Source organism: Ambystoma mexicanum, chromosome 1q (genome assembly GCF_040938575.1).
Source record: "Ambystoma mexicanum isolate Mex_15411 chromosome 1q, UKY_AmexF1_1, whole genome shotgun sequence".
Taxonomy (NCBI): domain Eukaryota; kingdom Metazoa; phylum Chordata; class Amphibia; order Caudata; family Ambystomatidae; genus Ambystoma; species Ambystoma mexicanum.
The window spans coordinates 1,034,861,647-1,034,888,050 of NC_090922.1; the positions used below are offsets into that span (position 1 = coordinate 1,034,861,647).

The following is a 26,404-nucleotide window of genomic DNA, read 5'->3' on the forward strand; positions in this document are numbered from 1 at the left end:
TCTTCAATAAAATCCCAAATAGAGCATTATGCCATGAAAAAACCTGGGACATCAGATACGGCGAAGCCTTATTTGGGCTATCTCCCAAATTACTCTTTTATAGTGTTGTAACACAACCAAACAGAAACATTTTGATATATTGCATGAATCAAATATATAGATTTAAAAAAGCCAGAGTAATTAAAAGAGTTGTAGACAATAAAAACACCACATAGTTTGTGTGGGTGTATAACCTAAACAGAACGGGTGACTGGCATGTTTAGGAAATGTTATTGGAAATATGGCATTAATCGGGTTTTAGAGGATCTTTCTCTGATGGGATGGATTTGTCCCTGTTTTCAGGTTCTCATCAATTTGTCTACAAATAAACACATCAACCAAATGGTTATATGGATGAAAAGACTATTTATTGAACACATTAATATCAAGTGTTTTCAATTTCTCAATTTACAGCTAATGGTTCGGAAGAACAATCTGGATGTTGCATTGGTTTAGTAGGAGTATTAGGAATCTGTGCTTCACGATGCGCACGGCAATGCTCCACAGGAGCATGCAGTGTGTGCATCAACCATTTCCACAACATCTTCAGCTTTCTCCAGCTTCACCTGCCCTTCAGCCAGGTCCAGAGAGGCATCTGTAAACGAAGAGAGCAATGCATTACAGGAATGGAAATCAAAATCAATTTTGAAATTCATTAACATGTGCCATTCAATTAGCCTTAAAGTGATTGTCTCAAATCAGTCAAAGCGATTTTTTATTGAAGCAAGATGAGATCGTTTAGAATAAATGAAAAGAAAAGTTGTCATTGTTAGTTAGAAATATGAATGTGCATGTATGATTGTTTATTAAACAAGCCAAATAGCTTAAAGTTACAGTGTGTATTGACCCATGAAAGAGTTCCAACATGATGGGTGCATATACAAATCACCAATACAAAATAAACCCTATCTTTTAACAGAGAATTACATTTTTCTATAACTTCAATAACTATTGTGGAAGGTTATATTACGAGAAGTATAAATGAAGCTCTTCAGGCGAGATTGACTGATTCCAAAATCCCAACTTTGGAGCAAGACTTCTTTTAGGCGGAATCCTGCAGGGCATTCTTTGGAAGTGTCATTCACCCCTAACCTAACTGCCCTGTGTCGTTGAAGGGTGCAATGAAAGTGGCTTAAAATGACACATTTCTTTTGGTGAAATTACAACATACATCCATAAAAAGGTATACATTTATGTGGGTTTGCTACATATATATATGTGAACAAGCGACTGGTTAACCCGTTATGTGGTGAACCCATCCATTTTTTAACCTTCAGGAAATGTGAATAATGGACTGTGTTATCTACTAAACTTGGGAGTCTTATTTTTCATTTGGAGAGCACGAGTGTGATCACGGTATCTCTGTGCCTTATTAACTTCTAATATAATATATATATATTCACTGAAAAAGCTTTAGTTAAGGAACAGTTAAGGTGATCGAATTTAACGCAACAAGTGTACATAATACACATTTAAATAACATTACAATGAATAAATAAATAGACAAAACCCTTGAAATTCAGCAGATGTGGGACGTGATGATCACCTTAACTCGGCATCCCCTTTTAATGACCACTTGGTTCTAATGATGTGTTATTTATATAGCGTTTACGCTCAAGTGCTTTCCATAGAACACATATTGATACAAAATCACCCAACTGGACTTGGTACTCATTTATCGACCTTAGAAGGAAGAAAAGTTAAGTTATCCCTGCTGGAATTCCAACCTGCAACATGCAGACCACACACTAATCACTGCAGCAAGCTCTCAACCCACTGAGCTATCTTGCCGTCCTCAAATTTTGTGTGTCATTGTGAATCCCATCTGTTATGTATGTACTCATGAGCTTTTCAACAGTGTGGAAGCCTAGTTAAGATGATCATCACTTCCCGCATCTGTTGAATTTTGAGGGTTTTGTTGTGATAAACCTGATCACACTAACTGTCCCGTAACTAAAATGTTGTCACTGAATGTCAAGGGTTTTGTTCTACCATAGGGCCACTAGCCATGTTCCTTGCCCCTGGCCACTGTACATGTTTCACCTATAGATTTCCTTGGGTCTCACTAGCCAAGGCCCAATGTATATTTTAAGACAATAGAGGCATCATTATAAGTTCAGCGTTAACCTTCCGGTGCTACCCGCGGGTTAGCACCACACTTGTAACACCGTTTCCGCCACCTGATATCCCGGTGCTACCAGGACATTTCAAGTCCCTGCAGGCCGGGGATATCAGGCTGTGGAAGGTGTAAGTCCCCATTCCTGTGGAGTCCTACAGGACTTCACGGGAATGTGGACACGGAAGCATCAGCACGTTACTAGCGGTGCTTCCATGAAAACCTGCTGGGAGCAACGGCATGGTTGTAGTCTGGTGGTCCAGAAAGCATGCCAGTACATTGCAACCAGCAATTTCTAGAACACCAGACTCAGAATGAGGCCCTAGGTTTCTTTCAAGCACACTCATCATGGCCTTCGGCTATGGCCTGTGCACATGTTGCACAAATGGATTTATTTTGGGCCCACTGGCCAGGTTCAATGGCACAAAGCCCCACTTCACTGGGCCTAGTAGATGTGCTCACAACAGATTTTGTTCCTCATTTTCCATTCTACGGAGAATACCCTGACAATTACTGCAACATCGCTCAAAAATAAAGTACTGCTAGGCCTCCCCATGTGCCTCCTTCCTTTTCCCTAGCTCCCCTATACACCTTACTTGATTTTTAACTCCCTGATCCCCTTTCCATTACTCCCTTTCTATCTTTGCTTTATGTGATGCATTTTCATTTCCCAGTGCGTCTTGCATCATTACTGCAGTAATCTCGTCAGATTCCTCCGGGATTCCCCCAATAATGCGAAAACGCCTGTTATGTAACTGTGTCCCCATACCACACCCAACTTCCCAGCTTCACATGATGTCCTCTTTCCTCCTCCCCACCTAGCCTGATGCGATTTCAGCCTTTCTCCTCCTCCAAATATGTTTTGTTGCGCTTTTTATTTTCGAATTCCCCTTTCTTTTTACTGCAGTATTCGCTTGCATCAGGCATAAAATAAAGGCAGCTTTTTATTCCTGAAAATCCTTTCTGCTGCGAAGTACAATGGAAGAAATAGCTATATTTTTGGGAAAAAGGGACGCCCCTTCCCCATCAAATGTTTTCAAAACTACTGGACCGAATAACTGCAAACCTGTCACAGAAATTAAGTCAACACTTCGTGCCCAAGTTGTTTCTTATTTGGTCCATTTCCCTCCAACGTGTTTTGTTCTTTTGCATGATAAAAATGTGAACTTCACCTCTATGGGAAAATTAATGCTAATAGGCCCAAAACAGCGGTTTCTTTGCATTCCAAATAACTTTTAAACATTTTTAACAATTTTTTTTGATTATTTCCTGTCTGGGGATGCCGTGACAAACTTTCTGGTGGAAAATGTCTGCCAAATCCGTCATGCAAGTCAACAGTTATTTGCAATAGAATTTTAGGTTTTCATAATGCTCATGTCATACACCTTAACTTAAGTTAGAAAATCATGTTGTCCTACATTGTAAATAAAGTATTTCAGATGAAATGTAAGATAATCAACTTTACTTAAAGGTGGCAATTCAAGTGAATTGACCGACAGGGTTCAACTACTGATGCACCAGGCTACCTAGAACTCTTACAACTGTATGGGCTTCATTAAGAGGTTGGAGGTAGCCTTGCAGGTTTTACTTGCAAGGCTACCCCAAACTCGCATCTGGCTCCGGCACCCGCGAAAGGGGAATCACTGGGCCATTCCAACCTTGGTGGACTCAGTAATTCCCCTTGCGCGGGTGCCGGAGCCGGTACATCCCCATTCCCATTGAGCCCCCATAGGGCTCAATGGGAATGCGGAGGATGGTAGCAACAGTCCTGTTTATAATGGTACCGTTGCTGCCATCATGTCCTGCTCACTGGTGCCGGTACGGCTCCCTGGTCAGACCAGGTGGCTGCTTGGGTACCTGCGAGCAGAAGTCCTAGTATGGCGGTATGGTAGCAACGGTGCCGGTAGCGATACCGGCGCCGGTGTTGCCTTACCGCCATACTCCTAATGAGGCATATGTCTTGTAAACTAACAGACTTTGCCTCAAGGAAACCATGAGACATTCATCAATCAAGGATAGATTACTAGTGGTCCATATGCAGGATGGCACTCTTATAAATTAGGCAAGCTATTAACTTACCAGATTTTAGACAGTGGAAACCAACAGATACTGGTGCAGTACTGATTGGAGAACATCCTTTCATGCAGCGCAGAACTGGGTTAATTGAGTAGCATTTAGAATTCTCTCCTATTAATGACAATGGGTTTTTCAAGTTTGACAAGCGTGCGCTGTAGTTTACAAGCTGAAAATAAATGTAGCGGGTCACTTTATCAGACACTGGTCTGTGTTCATGGCTCATATTGGGAGCATAGGAGCATTAAAGGGCCCCGGACTGAATTAGAATTAAATATTTGTGTTTATAAAATGTATTCTGTGACAGAGTACATTTCCTGCCATATTGAATAATAAGGTGTGTAATTGCCTTGCATAAATTTACCCTAAAACGGCTAATGCTGTGTTCCTTCTATAGACATCAGTGGGGAGTAACCTCTGAAACTGATGACTGTGTGCATGTTGTTCTTACTAGATGGATACATTCAAGTACCAAAAGTGAAGAACGTGTGCTGGAAGTGTGGGTTTTAGGAGTATTTTATAATAAAAGTTGCAATTCTTTATACCTCCAGAGCAGGACTCGTCTGAAAGAGTCCATGCATGACCGAAGCTCTCCTCATCTTTTGCCACAACACCATCAGGCATCTGATATTCCTGTTCCGTCTCATCGTCGTGGTGACCACAAATTCCACGTCTTTCCCTTATCCACAGAGCTGTGGCAACTTTCATTAGGACAAAGCAAAGAGAGATCCAATATATAAATGTCTGTGTATCATCATGTGAACATAGCCGACCTGTGGGTGTTGATAAAGCATTAGCGTACCTTGGTTGTGAGTCCGTTGTAGTACAGCTTCTCGATGCCGTAGCCTGGTGCTGTTAGTGACAGGGCATCGCCTTCCTTTTCAATCATCACATGAGGCTCTGCAGTTGAAAGAAGAGGTGATGTCCTCTTTTACCAGAAAGAAATTGCTCATGCAGCCCATGTTGGAGAGTCGGCATAATGTACATATGATTGCATATCATATATGTACGTAATTATGTAGCTATTTGTTTGTGTATGTTATTGCGCTTACCTAAAGTAGGGTATACAGTTCAATTGATTTCAAATTGGCTTTATTTCGGCACTCGGCCATAAAAGCATGCAGTTCAAAAACATAATAAAAGGGTTAAAACACACAATAATTATAATTAATTTACAGCTAAAAAACATTTAAAACAGTATTGGCAGTATGTGGCTGCTGCTTTTTAAAGTGTGATTGTTACCGTACAGTTCAATAATTTTCCCTGCAGGTCTGTCGTTACCCATAGATTTGTGTGGAATGTTGTTTACCAGTAATCATTTGCCAAACGCATAAGGCACATCACATTTCATGGGCCGTCAGATTTTAGGTGGCCTAGCAAGGGGAATTATGCTTATTGGGTTTAAAGGGCCCCCGCTTTCTTGCCTCCCACTGCCTTCATAACCCTTAACCTTGCACACCATGCCTGGAACAGATAGGTTGCCATGAAGTTTACAATGTTAATATTTTGACAACAACGAAATAACAGCAAAGCATCCCTTGTGCAACGTGTGCCAGAATTATTGCACAACGACATTAGATACTTATTCCACTGGGTGGCATACCTCTGGAAGAAGAACAGGAAATGGGACTGAGTCTCCTTTGCCAAGCCACAAACTTGATAATTGTCATTTCACGCTGCATCCCATTTGCATGTACGATAAGCCAGATTTAATTGGCACATCCTAAATTTCATATACACATAACGTGCACATGGGGGTATAACCACATTGTTAGGAAGAATTCTCATAAATGTGCTAATTTCCCTTACCGTTTGAGCCCCCCAGCAACTTTGCTGGATTTCTAGGACTTACATTTTTACCTGGAAAGAGTGTGAGCCTTTTTTCCCACTCTTTCACGTATTTTGGTGTGTGTTTTACTTTAGTGTTGTTTGGATATGGAGTTATAGACAACTCCATAGGCATCATCCTTTCTTGTGTGTCACAAAGCACCCTCAGTGCAGTGGCACAGGAATGTCTTCCAGACTTCCCAAGGTTTTAATACCTTCCCTGGGATTCACTGCTGTCTCCCAGTGAATGTAAAGTTAAATTGACTTTGCTAGTCTTTTTAAATTGCTAGACCCAGCACACACTGCCTTACAGCAGAGTGCTGGTGGGAATACCTAGAATAGCCTGAAACTCCCTCGACAGAGAAGCCCCTTCAGGACGACTTCTTCCCTTGAACTGGTGGGAAAAACCAACTCGCAAGCCACCTGGAAACCATCTCCATACTGGTCGAATTTTCTTCATGGTGCTGTTGAAAACCAGATAGCCAGCGAGAAGGATACCAGTTTGTGGACTTTAAGGCACTCAGACCTTAAACCGACGTTTTGCCAAGCTTGTGGATCCATGCCCATGCAGTGCAGGAACCTCTCGAAGTCCTCCCTCTTGTCCCCACGACTGAGGACCAGGAACAGCTAGATCTGTAGGAAATGCCAGGAACAATTGCCTCAGCTATAGCTTTTCTTCATTACCAAGGTACCGTGCAAACAGGGTTGAGAAATCCTCTCTGCCGCGGTGAAAGATCGTGAAACTTTCCCAACTTTGGAGTCTTGTTCTCTCCTAATCCAACATAAGGCTCTTTTTTTCGTGCAAACTACTTTTGAGAACATTGACAAAGACTTAACCGTTTACTACCAGAACGGTGCTATCCTATCCAAGACACTGATCCATAGACTTTGGCCCAGGCCTATTGAATTGAACTGCCTCTTGTAGTGAACTGAAACTCTTTGCCCTGCGTAATAAAGTATTTGTGTTTAATTCCTATAACTTGTGTCTTTTACTCCCATTTTAAGTAACTGAAGTGCCATTTTGCTCCCACTTCTGGGAAGCCTAACTTGTTCAGAAACGTATTGGTTTGGTACTGGAGTGTACTTTAGTGTGCTATTGAGCTGCTTATTGCTAGTCGATGTTTTCTAAATGACTGTGTAAATAAATCAATATTGTTTTACCAAGAAACCTTGAGTTTCACATTCCTCTTGAGATAAGCCTTGCTGCTCAGTCCTGCTACCACAAAACTGTGTAGTACAGACGTGTACCAAAGGTGCATTTGTGCTTACACATGTAGTCTTAATTGTGTGTAGTGTTCCCAAAGGGTACTGCATGTAATTCTGCTTAACACACATCTAAATAGATCTCAAACCACGGGAGCAATTTACCTTCCAGGTAGAAAGCCTCCATGGCCAGCCTGCTACAAACTTGGATCATATTTTTTCTGTATCCTTCCACAACATGCTTTTCAACCTAGCAGCTAAGGCTCGCTGGGAGATCTGCAGGGTTATCCCAACAGGCCTCTAGGTGGTATTTCATCAGGAAAATGTTGATTTGGGCAAACCAGGCAGAGATTTGCTGCCCTCGTGCTCCAACACATGTATTATAGCCCTGCAACATATACTGAGCTCTGGGATTGTCCATAACTTGACCCAATACAAAACTGACCTTAGGGCAACAACCGCACTTATCAGCCTATATCCCAACTCTAGGTAAGTTGGTATACCCGGACACAAAGATGGACAACCAAGCGGGCGCTTGCAAAACCCTCTCTCTACCAACCCCAACTTGTTAGCAGCTACATAGCCCCAAATATCTGCACCGCACATTGCAGCAGACTTAGCTTGGACAATATACATGGTAAGGGCAGGTGTAATAGCCCCCCAACCTTGTGCACAGTAAAATCGCCATATTGCACCACTGTATTTGTCTAGGGTTGCACTAGATTTAGCCAAATGTGGGGTCCAGCCCCCCATGTAATGGAATCTAACACCAAGGTAATCAAAACTGTGTACTTGTTTTATCAGAATGTTGTTAATATACAGTTTAACCGTGGCAAATTTTTTAAATTTAGGAAGGAAGACTAGTGTTTTTGTTTTCCCTATGTTAACCTCCAGTTGGAGTTCTGTGCTTTTCAACAAATGATTGCAAGGTAACCTCCAGCCTCCTGATGGACATGGACAGGAGAACTACATCATCCGCAAAAAGGAGAATCGGGATGGCTTCCATACCGAGTTTGGGATGATCAAGGCTCTTGGATCTGACATGGCGTATGACTTCGACAATATACAGCACAAATTCCAAGGGGGCAAGGACATATCCCTGCCTCACCCCTCTTGTTACTGCAAATGGTTCAGTCAGTTCCCCTCCCAAGCCCTATCGCACCGTTTCTGTATTACTCGAATACAATTGAATGGTAATTTGAAGGAGATTTTCTGGGATGCCTCTATCAGCCATGATGGGCCACAGCATGTCCCGTGACACGTAGTCGAAAGTGGTCTGGAGGTCCACAAACACAGAATACAGATTCATGTTCCTCAGGGCTTTTTTACTTCTGCGCGTCCAAGGAACGGCACAGGACCTGATCTGTAGTAGTTATTTTAGTGATCAATAAGACCCTCTTGGACAACCCATGTTTGGAGATGCTCATATACGTGTATCATGTGGATGTCTGTGGACCCTGATATATTTCTAAGTGAGTGGGAGATTTTTGTAGCAAAGTAGTGAGTGAGTGAAACCATCAACGAGTGAGAGAACAAAAGATCAAGACAAAGACCTATTGACATAACAAGTAAATGATTGAATACACATCTTGCTGTCGAACATTATATAGCTCAGACGGTCTCAAAAGCAGTGACATTTACTTCCATTGGGGTGATTAAAGGACATTTTATGACATTACAGACACCAAACCTCTGTAATCAATGTTTTCTTAAGCTATGCTGAGTGGGCTTTGTTGCCCATTACTTTTCTACTCTATTTAACGATCATGTTATGTAATTATAATGACACTTTATTTTACAATATTAAAAGGACAGGACTTTGGATCAGGTAATTCTAATAGCTTTTCAGCATCAAATTAATGATTGTTCAAAGACATTTTCCTTTTGCAAGTCTTAATACAGTGATGGTATTACAGTATATCTCTCTTCATCTATATTGTTAATGTGACAACGTCTCATGTTTGAGGTTAGAGGATGGGAAAGGGGAAGCCATGGAGGGTGCTGATCAACAACCACAATGTCAATTACATCCTGGAGGATGTAAAACAGGGTCTCCCAGTCCATCGCTAACCTTTTATGTTATGTGGATCCGCTGACACAGACAACCTATTGCTCATTGCAGAGAGACCCTATCCCCAGAGATGTGCTAGAGATCATGTCCTAAATGTGCATAACAAGGTGGGCGTATTTCCCTGTGACCGCCAGCATAAGAAGTCTTATGAAACCCGGAAAGACAAACCAAATACCAAAGACTTTGATTGGAAATTGCTTTGGAAAGACTTTCTTAAGGAGAAACAAATGTGAGGTCCACTTCGTCAGGGACTGTGCTTGTCTGAGCACCAGTCTCAGCGCAATAGACCGGCAACGATGAAAGAAAGGTACGGAAAATCAACATGGTGGATAGCTATAATGAGGGATACGTCAGGGGATCTGTAAAAAAAGCTTCAGACTAAAAATGGGGAACCAGTGTCTGGGCTCCGATCAAAGAGGATAACAGCTGTACAGAACTCTTCAATTTCAGGTATGTATAAGAGCTCCCAAGGAGCAACAGTGAGTAAAGGAGAAAGGTTTTGAGGTTCAATGGGAGAGGGGTTACAAATCAGTGCAGAAAGGAGGTATCAAAGCAGTGAAAGAAGTAGGAGGTCGAGCAGGAGTAGAGAGAGAGAGAGTGCAGAACTGGCAGTGTACACTGAGGTGAAGAAAGGAGAGCAGAAGGGAAAAAGGAGTTCAGAGTAGGTAAAAGAGTTCAGGAGGTAATGGTGAAGAATAAGGGGGAGGGTAAGCAGAGAGACATAAAAAGTGGAGGAGTTTGGAAAAGATCATTTGGTACTGTAAAAGAATGAGGAGGAAAATGAGCTCGAGGGGAGAGAAAAATGGAGAATGTTGTAGGTGGCAAAGAGGTGGAGGAACTTCATGAGGTCTAAGAGAGGTAGCTGAAGCGAGTGGTGGATTTGCTGGAGGGAAAACTAACAGGGAAAGTGCAGGAGAAGAGGTGTTTGGAGTGGAGAAGCAGGTGGTAGGAGAGACAAGAGGGAGAGTTAAAAACAGCTGAAGAGGGCAAAAGCATTGTGGTGCTTCAAGGAGGAAGAAGTACAGAGCAAAAGGCCGGATGAGGAGAGAAAGAGTATGTGGGTGAGTAGAGGGTGGTAGCACTCAACTGGTGTAATACCTATCACCTGGTGCTGGTGAGTCTGTCATAGCATCTGTCAACAGCACAAATTGGGCTCCACATTATGAAATTCGCCTTCCCCAAGATGTCTAGTCCAACGTCTTCCGAGTCTGGAGGTTTGACCCACGATCCATGGACCTCATGAATACAAGATGGTGGAACCAGCTACTAAAAAGAGCAACAGCCTGACAAGTGTGGAAAAAGAACAGCCTACCAAACATGAGAAGAAAGAAGTGTCATGTGTACTTAACACCCCCAAAGACTGACTGGCAGAGCAAAAGGGGAGAGAGGGATGAACTGACAAACTATAGTCAACAAGCACGTTAGAATGGCTCTGTTTTGTTTTCATGAGTTCCCAATAAGTTTGGTTACAATCTACCTGGAACCCTTGACATTTTATCATTGTAAAATACCCTCTTTGAACTTTATATTTTGTGATATGAGTTGTCTGTTAATCCCACAGCCACGACAGTACCAAATGTCCTGCTAATAAAGGGCTATTGCAATAAAAACACACTGGGCCTCATTCCAACCCAGGCGTTAAGTGGTTTACGGCGCCGTAAACGGCGCCGACCCTTAACGCCTGATTACAAGGTCCCTTAGCACCATGGTGAGTTTAACGCCTGCTTTTTGCAGGCGTTAAAATCCATGGCGCTAAGGGACCTTGGAGATAATTACGGCACCGTAATTTACGGTGGCGTAATTATGTCCTTCCCCACTCCCATTATGCCCTATGGGGGCAAAAATGGGAATGGGGAAGGGTAAATGGGAAATGGGGATTTACCGCCCCACTCACCTTTGAATGGGGTGGTAAATCCGCCAACCACCATGGCGTAAACATAGTTTACGCCATGGCGGTAAAGGAACGACCCAGGCGGTAACTTACCGCCTGGGTCGTAATGAGGCCCACAGTCTCAGACTTAACTGCTTTGCTCGTAGAGGGATCGGACTTTCCTTCTAGTGGGTAAATACAACTTGGAGCCTCTGCTTGAAGCGAACCTTGTGCAAAACGTTTGATATGGTACTAAATGTCTAAATGTGCGTGTTTACAATTAATTAGAAATTAAATATTTGTACATTGTTGCCATATATCTATTTATAAAGAGAAACGTGTAAATTTAATGCATGCACTTTTAAAGGATTGTAATAAACTAAAATATGTATATATATAGCGACCAAATGGATGTTATGAGCCCGTAAACAGTTGCAATTGTTCCATCTTTTTCACCTGGCTCTGGAGAACTTATCAATTAAAATATATTGCATAAAACAGGGGGCCCGCTACAGCTCCATGAATTACTAAGTCACCATTTGCTAATATAAACAAACGTGCTAAGCTGTTAATCATGAGAGGTATACAAATGTACAGTTCAAAATAAAATTTACACATTTTAAAAATATAAAGCTAGTTGGACAAATATCTTTATATGATAGCGCATTTGTTAACGTTTTCCAGCCAGAACAACTGCTGTTTTCGGACATTGGGGCTCATTATATGTTTGGTGGTATCCCACCAGTAAATCCGGTTACTGGTACTTGCGGCCTCATTACACGGACGGCGGTAAGGGTTAACGGTCACCGTTAATGGTACCGGTGACCGTTAACCCTTACCGCCTTACTACGAGGTCCCTATGAGGGTTGGAGACTTTAACGCCTGCTTTTTGCAGGCGTAAAAAACCAACCCGCAAAGGGACCAGGGAGCTAATTACGGTACCGCAATTTGCGGTGCCGTAATTAGCACCTTCCCCATTCCCATTATGCCCTATGGGGCAAAAATGGGAATGGGGAAGGGCAATGGGGGAAGGGGGAATTACCGCCCCACCAACCTTGGAATAGGGCGGTAATTCCCCTTTCCTCCAGTCATCAAAGGAGTCATCAAAGAGTCGGCTGCACCCTGGGCATGGGGGGGTCAGGAACCTTTGTCTCTACAGAAATGTTGGACAACAACTCCCATGAGCACTAGACAGTATAGTCAATGATGAGTGAACACAGGAGACAAAGTCAAGAACATCCAGGCAGTCACAGTTTTCTGAACCCCTCCTGCAGAGGCTGGTAAATACAGATCCTAGTTAAGCAGGCTTCTAGCAGTAAATAGTTTGAGTGCACCTCACTTGCGAGATGGAACTCTGGCTTTAGCAGACTTTAGAATACCATTGCATCTAATGCCTTGATTTCTTTAAATTGTGTTTATATATGACCTTTCCCACATTGATCAAGTGACACATTTCCCATCTGTTTTTAGAGCACACCTTAACATAAAATTAAATATTTAATGTATAGTCTTATGATGTGGCTCAAACAATTTTGATTTAGGATTCATGCATAGGAAAGACACAGGTTTATACCATTTTGCCTTTACTAATGTAAAGTTGGTCCCATTAAGGTATTTTACCGTCATGGACATCCACCGCCGTCCGTGTAATGAGGCCCTTGGTCTGACAGAATTACCGGCCGATTACAAATGCCAGTAAGGGTAAATCCCCATTCCATAGAGCCCCATAGGACTCCATTGGGGGATTGCTGATATTACCAGCACTGGTAATACCGGTGTCAGTAATACCAGCTGTTTTTTGCCAGTGGGGTGCCTGACTTCCCTCCAGCTCTTGTCAGGAGGTAAATCAGGCCATCCAGCGGCAAGCTCGGAGTATGATGATGCAGTAACGTGCACATAAACGGAATTACTGTCATGTTAACACTGCACGGGCATACTTCTAATGAGGCCCAATTGTCATTGGAATAAACGAAACCCTTTTGTAGCTAGGTATGTTTGACAGTTGGAAATGGCAGGATTTAATATAATTGTGTGCAAACAATGTCATACATGGGTGTAGTACAAGGCATGTGCTGTACAGGTTCTCATTTAACTTACGTTTTATTAGATTTTTAAATAATATTTTTAACCAACAGTGGACATGGTCCATATCATGTTCTATTAAATCACAGTACATACCTGAATGAGACTGATAGGGCAAACTTGTGACTTCAATTCCATTAATTGTCACCTTCTGGGAGTCACCGGATGGAGACATGGTGATGTCACTTAAAAAAGAGGAAAACACAATTGTATTAAGCATTGTCTTTGAGTGTGAGGTACAAGACACCAGAATGACTCAAGCCCTGACATGGTGAGCTAATCAGGACAAAGAATGATGGAAACTAATCAGGGCTACGAGTGAGGAAATGTGTTCTCCAGTGATGCTAAGGAAGGCAAAGCAAAGAAGAGGAAGAGGACATAGAGATTGAGGTTTGTGGATGGCGCATATTTGTGAAGATGTTCTACAGATCAGAGAGCAGATAACAAAAAGGACAGAGGATTTAAGACATGCCCTGAAGGAATGAATATTAGATGGCAGAAAACATAGGATGACACTGAGCCCTCAATTCTCTGTAAAACACTTATGCTTAGTGCATTGTGTGCTAGCAAGCACCCTTTGTCTCCTGTGAAACTAGGCTGTGAGTTATTACTCTGATGATAACACTGACCACCAGGATGATGTGAACATTTAGGGCCTCATTACGAGTTTGGGGGTAGCCATGGTGCTATGAGCAACATGGCTGCCTCCAAACCGGGCTCCATTACCGGGTTCCTTCAATGAGGAATAACCAGGTCATTCCAACATTGGAGGACCCGGTAATTCCTACTTGAAGGAACCATTCCGCATTCCAATTTGAGGCCCCATAGGGCTCAATGGGAATGGGGAGGGAGGTAATAACGGGCACATTACAAATGGCCCGTTATTACCTCCCTCTTCCCCTCGCGGGACCCGGAATGGACGTCTGGTTTTACCAGACGTCTGGTCCGGGTCCCGCAAAGGGAACCTCGTAATCGGCGCTCATGTAATGAAGGGTGCAGGTCCGATAACGGCACCCTTCATGACGTGAGCGCCAGGGTCGTAATGAGGCCATTAGTCGCCCATTTAGAAGAGAACCGGCAGCAGATACAATATAAAAGGGCTGATATGGCATAATCTAGTCCGGGGATCTGCCTACCCTCACACATTTTGGGTGGTTTTATGTCCTTCACATTTTTCAAATTTTCCAGAGATGCAGCCGAGGGTATAACATCAAGACCCTGAGTGGAATGGCAGTAGAGCGTACAAAACCTTTTTTAAATCGTATGCTCTCCTTTGTGCGCAATGTGGACGTTTCTGAAGAAATGTATATTCCACTTGCCAGAGGAATGCTGAAGGCATTACTGGCAAGATTGGAGAGAAATTGCCTGTCTACAGGGAAAATATCCCACATATACATATACACATAGTCATGTTAGTGTTTTAAATAGAAAAATAGTATAATACCAACAATTTACTTGCAGAGATCCAACAATAAACACCACATGTACCCCCCTAACCCCCCTAGTCTTCCCAGAGTCAACACATTATTGTTTGTTACTATTCACATGTCTGTTTATAAGGGCACTTAGACTCACACAGTCAAATCATTATTCCCATTAAGTCCAACTTTACATTAGTAAAGGCAACATGGTATCAACCTTTGTCTTTCCTATGCATGAATCCTAAATCAAAATTGTTTGAGCCACATCATAAGACTATACATTAAATATTTATTTTTATGTTAAGGTGTGCTCTAAAAACAGATGGGAAATGTGTCACTTGATCAATGTGGGAAAGGTCATATATAAACACAATTTAAAGAAATCAAGGCATTAGATGCAATGGCATTCTAAAGTCTGCTAAAGCCAGAGTTCCATCTCGCAAGTGAGGTGCACTCAAACTATTTACTGCTAAAAGCCTGCTTAACTAGGATCTGTATTTACCAGCCTCTGCAGGAGGGGTTCAGAAAACTGTGACTGCCTGGATATTCTTGACTTTGTCTCCTGTGTTCACTCATCATTGACTATACTGTCTAATGCTCATGGGAGTTGTTGTCCAACATTTCTGGAGAGACAAAGGTTCCTGACCCCCCCATGCCCAGGGTGCAGCCGACTCTTTGATGACTCCTTCAATAAATGAAATGTGCTAGGTAATGTAAAAAGCTCAGACATTTTCAGAAAGATAGAGCCATGACAGAGATGGGGCTGGCCATTGAACAAGGTTCACGTACAACATTATGCACATGCATTTGCTGAACTGGTGCTGACATACAGTGAGAAATGCTGCTGCACAAATTAACTAGTACATGTACTAGACGGTTTATAGTCATAATGTCGAAAAAAAATGTCGACAAACAAAAATGTCGAAAAAAAATGTCGAAAACAATGTCGACAACCTATGCATATAATTGAGAAAGTCAATTTTCCGAAAAAAAAATGTCGAAAAAAAAAAGATCATTTAACATAGTCAATAACACGAAATAAATAAACATAACAAATACCGTTTATTACTGGGGGGTTCCCCCCCAACCCCTCACCCTCACCCTACATCACAAACCATCCCAACACCCCCTTCCCTTCCCCTCGCCCCTGATCACCCACTCGTCTAACATACTCGAAAAAAGTAGGTTACGAAATGGTTAACACAATAGGTGACAATCCTGAGTAAAGAACCTTGTTTTGGTACCAGTAAACCAGTAACGGCTGTGGAAAACCGTCATTACCTGACAGAACATCTCGTGAGAGCGTACTGCAGGCAATAGATTAGAATTCATTCATACTCAAAACAGGTAAGACAAACGAACATTAAACGAAAATTTAATATATTATAAAACCCATAGTATGAAATAACACAAAAAATATTTGTATCTATCGTTTCAGGTTATACAATGGAAAACAAAGTGGAATTCATAAGAGGTCAAAAAGGCGGAAAGCAGTTAATTTTGAATGGTTACGTGTTCTATAAAGAACTTCAGAGAAAAGAACAGATTTACAGGCGCTGCGCAGAATATACAAAAACTAAATGTAACGCACGCGCAATAACAGTCGGCTCAGAAGTACAAGGTAAAAATGAACACAACCATATGCCTGATCAAACTAATATAATCAGCAGGAAAACCTTGACAGAACTGAAAAGAAAAGCCACTGAACATCAGGGGGAAGCTAGCGGATCTGTGCTTAGAGAAGTTTGTGGCCAGTTACCGACCCACATAACAGCTCAGTTGCTGGCTGAAGAATTAATGCAGCGCACAATAAACCGCACAAAACATGTGAATGAAAACCTGCCACCACCACCAATGTCATTTGAAGATATAACAATTCCAGATATGGATAGGGGAGAATTTTTACCATGGCACAATTGAGATGAACACTGAAAAAATATTAATATTCTGTACTGTAACTAACTTTGAGCATCTGAGTCGAAGTAAAAAATGGCACAGTGACGCAACATTTAAAGTATGCCCTCAACCGTTTTATCAATTTTACACAGTACATGGGACCATAAATGATAAAATAATACCGCTAGTATACTTTTTAATGCTAAAAAAAACCGGAGGAAACGTACAAAATCGTGTACAGTAAAATTAAAGAAACAGCACCAGAATCGAAACCAGAAACAATAATCATGGATTATGAAACAGCTCAGATCAAGGCATTTTCAACAGTGTACAGAGAGACTAAAGTAAAGGGATGTTTTTTTCATTTTACACAGAGTGTTTGGCGAAAGATACAAAAATTGGGTTTGGGACCAAAATATACAAAATATACAGAGGACAGTTGCTTTCAATTTAACATTAAGAAACTTTTTGCTTAGCTTTTGTTCAAGAAAATCATGTCATTGCTTTTTACGAACATTTAATAGACAATGAATACTATAAGAATCATGAAGAGGACTGTACAAATTTACTGGACTACTTTGAGAACACCTGGATAGGCCAATTAACGAGAAGTGGAAATAGACGCAGGCCAAAATACCCAATAGAATTGTGGAATTGCTACCAGGCAACTTTGGAAAACACACCAAGAACGAATAACACAATCCGAATCTATGGCATTTTTTAAAGGATTTGAAAATAGAAGAACAGCAGCAGGAATTACGTATTTCACAAACAATATCATTGGCTAACCAAGCACCAAAACGAAAAAAGTACAGAGATTATGACAGTAAATTGATGCAAATAGTACAAGATTTCAACATGGAAAACAAAGAAAACTACTTAGATTCATTGGCATTTAACTTAAAATGTTGAAAAACACTTACAGTTGCTGGTCATCAGGATTCCACGGTGAAATAGGTGAAAACTCCAACAAAAATCCATACATCCAGGTGTAAAGCTACATACCATATGAATGATCCACGAAAAAGCCAACAAAAAAACCATAATCCAGTGGAAAAAAAAAAATGATGATTCCAGGCAAAAACCCAAACCAAAGAAAAAAATATCCACGCTCCACGGTGACTTGGTAAAAAAAAGAAAAGACAAATCCAAGGCAAGAATCCATAAATCCAGATGTGAAATTGTAATCCTTATGTCTGTTCCAAGAAAAAAAGCCAAGAAAAAACCATAATCCAGGAAAAAAAATGTATTAATCCATGCGAAAAAGCACGACGTTCGAAAAAAACCTGACTCCAGGAAGCATCCAAAGAAACCCAGTAAATCCAATGAAAAATACAAGAAAATACGGAGGAAAACCAGAAAAAATCCAAAAAATCAAAGACCGAAAAAACAGAGACGCGACCGCGGGAGAACCATTTGCAGAATGAACTTTAAAAATGGCACTTACGTTTACGTAGCAGGACGTACCGTGCGTAAGAAACAATAACAAACTGTTGTTAATAGTTTACATACATTTTTAGGGCAATAGCACCATCTGATGGTCATTTAATATATTACAAGTTACAATGAAATTTAAACTCAAGATACACTTATTTATTTATTTGGATGGTTACATGAATTTAAAAGTTTATATTTATAAACTATATTTAGATTTAAAAAATACTATAAAAAGAAAAGAACATAAAAATAAGTTAATAAAATGTTAATACTACTTATTTTATAGATATGTTATGATATGATATGTTTATAAAAAAAGAAAATAAAGATACATTACCTGTGATGAATGCTTCTTATTTTGCTTATTTCGAAAAAATATTGAAAAAATGTCGACATTTTTCTTTGTCGACATTATTTTTTCCGACATTTATTTTTCTAAATTTTGACTGTCGACATTTTTAATGTCGAAATTATGACTGACCACCGTACTAGACTCCGTTGAAACTGTTCAATGTAAACCTTCAAGCAATCATGTTTGGCTGGAGCTGTGCTCAGGCACTGGCAAGATACTTTCACATGTTAATTACATGTCCCTTCGTTCTTGACTGAGTGATGTGAGAAAAAATGACATAACTCTTAATCTAAATATTAAGTTATCTCTTGCTGTGGAGAATTGTTTGATCATCTCTATTGATTTATCAGAATGCAAGTTGTGAAACAAATTGCCAAAGCTCTACTTAATTGAGGCAATTATGGTTAGGACGAAAATTGCACTGAACAATCAGACAGGTTAAAAATCCCTAAAATGTACATATACATCTATGAATTACACCAACTAACATTGCTTAAGTGTACATTATTATTAGATTCCTGACTCTCCAACACATTGATTTCTTAAGAAATATCAGCATAACCCCCAACAAATGTTATTTCCTACAAGAAGGGTTGTTTGCTTGTATGGTATACTGCCTTTATTGCTTGAAATTATGTGTGAAAGTGTTTCTTCTCAAAAAACTATTAAATGTTAGGCAAAGGCATACAGTCTTGCTTCAAGAATATTACCAAGAAATTGATCTTTCTTGTGGATTCATTTGTTAGTTCCTACACTAAAAGAAGCAAAGAAATGTTCTACCAATGTTGATTCTTTGAAAATTGAATAGGATACATTTGTACTGTCTTGCATTTATGCATAGGTGATTTCCACTTTTTGAACAAGCATTCCCCATGTGGCGAGAATTTAAAGGCTTATTGCTGGATATACAATTTGAACATCTCACTCTTTGGCACTGATCTTAAAATTGCGGGGCAGGCCCCCCCCAAGGAAGGCCGAAAGATGGCCATGGGGGTGCAATTCTCTTCCAAAAAGTAAATATGCTGATTGCTTTCAATAGAAAACATAAGCAGATATGGCAAATGGGTGTCCGGCAACACTATCTTTCCTCAAGGGAGTGTTTGGCATCAAAATGTTTGAATACTACTGCTCTATGGTATTGCTAAGATCATGGCCCCCTCAAAAAGAATGTACATATCAAGCAAGATGCTGGGCATGCTACCACTGCAGACATGTATGCACTGTATGATAGATGTGGCAACGGACATAGAACTGTCATCACTTACTAGCTGCCAAGCATGACATTGATGGACTTATGTTCTGGGGACTCTTCCGCTGTCTCCATCATTACCAAGAAGTTCAGCTAAGGGCTACAATCCTGGGCTAAGACATGATAGCAACTTCCAGGCATTGAGTAGTTAATTGTAACAGCGTTGAAGGTTGTGATTCTATTTTGTGACACCGTGCAGTGACCTAAAATAATAACATGCATTATTTGCATTGACAGATACTTTTGTATACATTTCTATGTGAAAGTAATGTGCTATTCATTGTTAGTGATCTTTTCACATGTGCAAATATTGAAGCTCTTTAATGGTTATATTTAGAGATCAAAATATTCGTAGGTTGAGCACAAACTAAAAATGTATTTTAATATAACATGTTTCTATCTATATGAATGTGTACTTGATTAATATAATATCTTTTGTACGCAGATAATTAATTGGTCACAGTTTTGCAAGTCAGATTTATTGAATATGCCATGAGCTCTGTTCAATCTAAATTCCACTTGACATCATACACAAGAGGACGCTGGTGAATGGCCAGCATGATAAATCTCATTGCAGGCAAAGACTTGTTAATTACCTCTCAGTTTGTCTAGCAAGAGGTCAGGGACTTCAGTGAAGATATTCCAGCTGTGGGATTGAATGGCAGAGGCCTGGATACGTGGACCAGCAGGAATCGCAACTGGGAGCTCAATGGATCTGCGATATAGTGTGAGCTGCAATCGAATGAGAAGAAATACATCATGAATGGCTCTAAATGTTATCCCAGATGGTAATAGATGGTAAACCTGTATAGGTTTTAATAAAGTATTTACCCTTGGCACTTCGATTAGGGTGTCCATCCTTCTTGACGAGCTTAGCGAGAGGATGACCTTTGCTTCTTTATGGGGATTTTTCTGGAACTTTTCAGATAATCCCACCATAAATGCTGCTCCTGGAATAAAATGGGCAGCCCTGCAAAATAATGTTCTTCTTAAGAGTGCATATTTCTGATATATGTTTAGAAGAAATGCTGATCATGAAATGCATTTGTGATCATTTTCATTTGAGGATTAGCATTGCGGAGGGATGTTGTATATACTGCTCATATGCCCTAATGCTCAGAAGAAAAATACCAAGAGATGCAGGAATTAATTAACAGGATAATTGGAAGAGTTATCAATTGCACTCATGGTTCGAACAGATACATTTGGAGTTATCATGGCTATCATCAATAATACTCAACCTGAAAGCTGTGTTATGGATATGGTTGGTAATGCAACACAATCTTTTGAAACTTGCTTGATATTAGGACTCGGGAATGTCCTAATATTGGGAAAGTCTAATATAATGAATCTCTCCTTTTTACAGCTAAAAATGATTTAACACCTTCTTTCTTTCTCAATTCTGTTAGATAGGTTTCGCCCATTGGTAAATTGCTAGAGGTTGTGAGCTCTGTCTTCTCCACGCACTCAAATTGCAGTCCATGGCATCACACAGGGTTTCCATGTAGAAGAAGGCTGTTTGCGTACAGAATACTGTAATAGGTCTATATACATTTGTTATATATGTTTGTTAGCTGCAAGCACCTCTTTATCTTGAAATGTTGCTCCTTATGATGTGTTTGCATCTTTGGAAATGTTTTCCCGAAAATGAATTCAAAACCCTATACCTTTTCTTGTAGATACCTTGTTATTTTTGTTAGTTGTTTGTTAAATGTAATTATATTGACGATAGCCTAATTATCTTATTGTTTCCTGTTAGGGAGGTAAATGGTATGGCGATACTGAAAGCATTCCTTACCACTTTTCTTTTTTTCAAAAATAAAATATCCATTATTTACGACATTGTATAGCCATCTCCACATGGACAATGAAAACAAAAATTATTGGTCTCAAAACAAGTATTATACATTCTAAATGTTGGCAAACATAAGGGCATCTTTTAATGCCCCATGCAATGGTTTGTTGCGTCGGTGTGATTTTACATGGCAGAGGATATGGGGGTAGGGAAGGTCCTGCAAAGACTGTTTGCTGACAGTCATAATGTTCATTTGAACAGTCATAATGAGCAGACACTAAAAACATAAAAAGTAGAAGTTTTTTGTCCATTGCTTTCCACTACGTAATTTGACCATGCTGATCCCTTAGGGGAGGGCACTGTATAAGGCTTTCATTACAAAATGCAACCTCATGTGCATGTACCTCATAACGAGTTTTGTGGTATCTCAGTGGTAAATTCGCTGAGATGCCACCCAACTAAATTACCATTACTGCCACTTGGTCTGGCGAAATTACCACTGGATTACAAGCGATGGTGTTAGTTTCCATTATTTGGAGTCCATAGGTCTCCATGGGGATTTTGGCAGAATTAATGCAGGTCATTCCGTCAATTTTGCGGTTTAAATTTGGTGGAAATGTGTCAGATTTACCTACAGCTCTTAGCTGGAGATGAATCCTCCACCTCTTTGCCAACCTCATAGTATGGGGGTGCGGGAATGCAACAGTAACATGGCAGCAACAGAATTACCAGCACATTACTCGTGAATTTGCCTGCACTGCCATACTCGTAATGAGGCTGACATACTTTTACCATTAAGAAGAGAAAAATATGGGTTTTAAAAATGGGGAGACTGAACAGGGATTGTTCTAGACTCCTAGATCAATGATCTGAGAATGTTGTATTGAACTTACTGCTGGGGGCGAATTGCATGTTTTATGGAAAGACAGCCCAAGCTCATGCCATAGTCTTACAGCTTCTCTAGGATTCTCACTGCTTTTTATTTAATGGTCATTCCCGACAATGCTTATCATACTCTGTATCCATCACCCATAGCACTGAACCCACTGGGCAACGATTAAGCCCATGGACACTTTAGAGGTGGATGGTACACTATTTAAAGATTGAATTATGATCCTTCAGATACAGGCGGCTTGGACAGGTATTCTGGGACATATGCATAGCATGGAAGAATACACAATATATACTCAACTGAAGGGAAGGCACAGTTAGACATCAAAAAAGGGGTGATGTACAGTGAAGAAGAGAGAAAGTGGGTCTGACGAAGAAACTTGATAGATCAGGGTTTTACTTTAGTTCCTTCCTGAAAGTCTTAATAGTGGGAGAGAGTTGGGATTTTCTTTTTTGCGTGTTCCACGACAAACTCCAGTGTCTAAGAATGGAATCATCTGCTAGGTGCTGTCTTGCTCCCAAGAGGAGGACGTTGCCCCTGAACTATCCTGAAAGCTTTAAGAATTAAGCACAATGCTATGTGCGTAAATTATACGTTTTATAAGTGTAGGTGAATTCTTTAACAATATACTTATTTGTGTCTTGGCTAAACTGGTGCAATGCAGGCAATGATGCATTACTAGGCATAGTTGTCCTTCAACACGTTGAAACCATGTGACAGGGCAGCCTCTCATAGGTAAACGGCTGAATACCTTTACAATGCCTTTTACACAATGGCCATAAATAAATAAAATACTTACTATAAAAGCTTGCTATGCATTACACAGTTTCTATGCTTTAGCCATCTTCTAGTAATCAGGCCATCTCTTGGATTTCGGTGTTGACTAGAAACTGGCCAGTGTGCAAGAGAACATGGCACTTACATGATTAGATGATTTTGTCCCACATGCTAATGGACAAATAACAATATCTCTCCACCATAAGGTTTCCACATTTAGGCCCCGTCTGTCCCATGCATTAACATGAAGGAAACATGCAATATTACCATTTCCAAGCTGATTTTAGTTTGGAAGGGATTCTTGGCCACTCTACGTTCACCCTCAGGGCTGGCTGACTGCCAAAGTGGCTAGTTTCAGCCTTTGCAGACAGTTTGTAGTCCTGGCAATTCTGTCCCCATTTCAGAGAAGCCTACATCATAAGATAAAACATCAATTCAGTAAATGTAGATGGTGAGAGGAGATGGAATGTTCCTCCTCCCCATGAATTTTGTTTCTCTCTGAGCTTTCCTTTCTGCCTCACCTGAGCCCCATGAGAGTTGACGACGACAGCATTAGCACAGGCTCGCCACCTACTGGCGCCAGCGATTTCCACCACATAGGCCTGGATCTGGGGTTTGGAGGAGTGGTAATTGGCGTACAAGCTCACTTGGTACCTGGTACTCTTGCTTCTTCTTGTCATTTCTCATAGCCTGGGCGGTAATTGCCAACATTGGAGGCTTGTTGTATCCCAAAAACGCAGGCTAAAATATGGGAACAAAAGTGGTACAAAGGAAATATAAATATAAAATATCAAAGGCAAATTCCCATCAGATCAAGCTGGTATATTTTTTTATTTGTATACAGAAATCACCATATGAGTAGCTGAGCACTTTGGTTTAAAAAGTGCAGAAGAGCTACCAATGAAAAAGCCTTCTCTTTATGACCCTACGTGAAGAAACCAAAACAGAAAAATCATGGTCCATTTAACTGGCAATTGTTCCTGAAATATTGCAAGCATTCTGTAATTGAATGAGTATAGGTACGGAAAATTGCTGTACTTCTGTAACTTTTCTTATATGGGATATGCGTTCCTGGTGGTTAATCCCCCCTGCCCCTCCAGGGGTGGTTGGTGATTTGTAATGTTTCTCTCAAGGGCTTTGCTTACCCTTACGTTGTAGAATTCTCCTTCTTGTTTGTACCCATCTCTGCCTCTTAACATATATGGCACTTTCCCCTCTTTGAGGGGTATTTGTGCTCTGTTCTTAATGGTCTCTCTCTTTCATGTTTACTCAGGGTTCTATTTATCTTATTAGAGAATGTTCACTCTCTGATTGGACCCACTCTTCAGGTCTTTGTGGGTTACTTTCCCTTCCCAAGGTATGTGTGCCCCACTCTGAATGGTCTCTTTTCCAGCTTTCATCGTGATTCTCTTTCTCACATTATTACAGTTCCATTTCATCAACTTTACTGTCTCGTCAATTTTACTGGGATGAGTTTCTCTTGTTGCATAACGATTCCTCAGCAGCCTCCCTGGCCTCCAGTTCTCCAAGTTACCTTGGAATCGCCTGGGGAACATCTCCACTGCCGCAGCTCACTAGGGTTCTTTTCCATTGTTCCAGTTTGTTTTCTCTGGTGTCCCGCTTTCGGTCATATCTCTCCCTGTGCGAACCAGTAACACTGCGGGAAAGTGGATTGTTTCCTGATTTCTCTGCGTAGTGTTTTCCACCTTGTTGGATTGGCAAAATGCCCAACATGAAGTCGTTGTGGCCATGCCACCACCGGAATGTAAATTCTCTTCTACTCTGTTTCTCTCTCCATACCAATGCTTGGCTTCTAGCATTTCGCACTCCTTTTCACTGCAGTTCAGAAAGTTGCAGGCACTGTGGCTCTCCTTGGCCCCTCCTCTCTCAGGTGTGATGCCATCAGGGAGATTCCCCTGTTTGTGTATACATCTCTCTGCTTTGCCTGCCCTCAGTATGTGCTCTCTTTGTAGCCTTCTCATCTCAGTTAAATGGATGTCTCCTTTTAAAGAGAAAGATCCTCTTTCTTGTTTGTAGCAGTATGTTTTAGTTTTGTCTTCACCCAAGTCTCTGGATTTTATCCTGTTTGTCACCTCTGATAGTCTCATGTATGCCACAATGGGGAATGGATTAGAGGAGTCCTTGTCCCCAAAAGGGGAGTCTCTCTCAGTGATGTCCCACTTGCCTCAACCTCTTGGGAGGGTATTGTGGAGCGGGCTCACCATCCATAGCCTCACAGGGGGGCTCCTTCTTGGGGACAAGGGATGAATGCCTGCAATTCGTCACACTACACAAAGCAGCACAGGTGCCTTTCCCGGTCCCAGTATTGTGCTCAGAGTCTAGCATGAAGCGCAATATAAAAAATAGATTTCATTTATACAAATAATTGTTTTACTTGTCATCAATGCACATGTTCAATAGGGGCAAAACAAAGAAAAGATCTCATGGCAAGAATGAAAAGAAGGTACAGTGATAAGCTGAGATCTACCGTCCTGTCAGGCACAGCTTCTGATCAACATGTCAGGAAAGACACTATGGAGGGTTTTGTTGGACATTATTGTAAAATGCTGTTGACATTGGTGACCCATAATGCGTACCAATGTACAAACGCATATTATCTTGGATAAATCAATTACTTTTATATCCACCTTGTAGATAGGTCACTCCCTTGCAAAGTTCAGCTGCCATTTGTAATGCCAATTTACAATTGTGAACTATATATGCAGGTTTGCATTTTCTATTCTCATAAGAAAATAGTCATTCATGCGGAGCTATGGAAATGATTCCCCAGGACCCAAGGACCCGTAATTCATTCATTTTTGACATCCCAGAAACTTGCCACAAAAGACAGACTCAATGTGTTTCAGCAAAATACAAGAATGCAACGGCACTACAAACAGCCACAATACAGAATCAAGGGTTACATTATTATTTATTCATAGACATATATTGCATGTAACATTAGCATCTTTTGAGTACTAAAATGGATATCATAGCAAGAGAGAGAGAGAGACGGAGAGAGAGCACAAGAGTGAAGATCCTACCAAAAATGTGCACTCTTTGGTTATGATGAAAGTAATATTTGGCCAATCTGGAATTGTTGGCATACTCAAGCAAATAGTTAATTGGAGATATGACAACAAGACGATGTAGAGTGGGGCAACATTTGGAAGGGAAGCATTCATGTAAACTGGGAAATGCACAAGGAACAAAAGTGTGAAGCAGTTGAAGCTAGAATGAAACCAAATAATTTGTTTTCTGGGACTGAAGGCAGGATTTCTGCTTTGCCCTTCCACATATTTGT

The 26,404-nt window shown here is 40.8% G+C and overlaps 1 pseudogene; it reads right to left on the reverse strand.

Moving 5' to 3' along the window:
- Window positions 1–401: 401 nt before the first annotated feature.
- On the reverse strand, window positions 402–24,691 carry LOC138559977 (vitellogenin-A2-like; annotated as a pseudogene).
- Window positions 24,692–26,404: the final 1,713 nt, after the last annotated feature.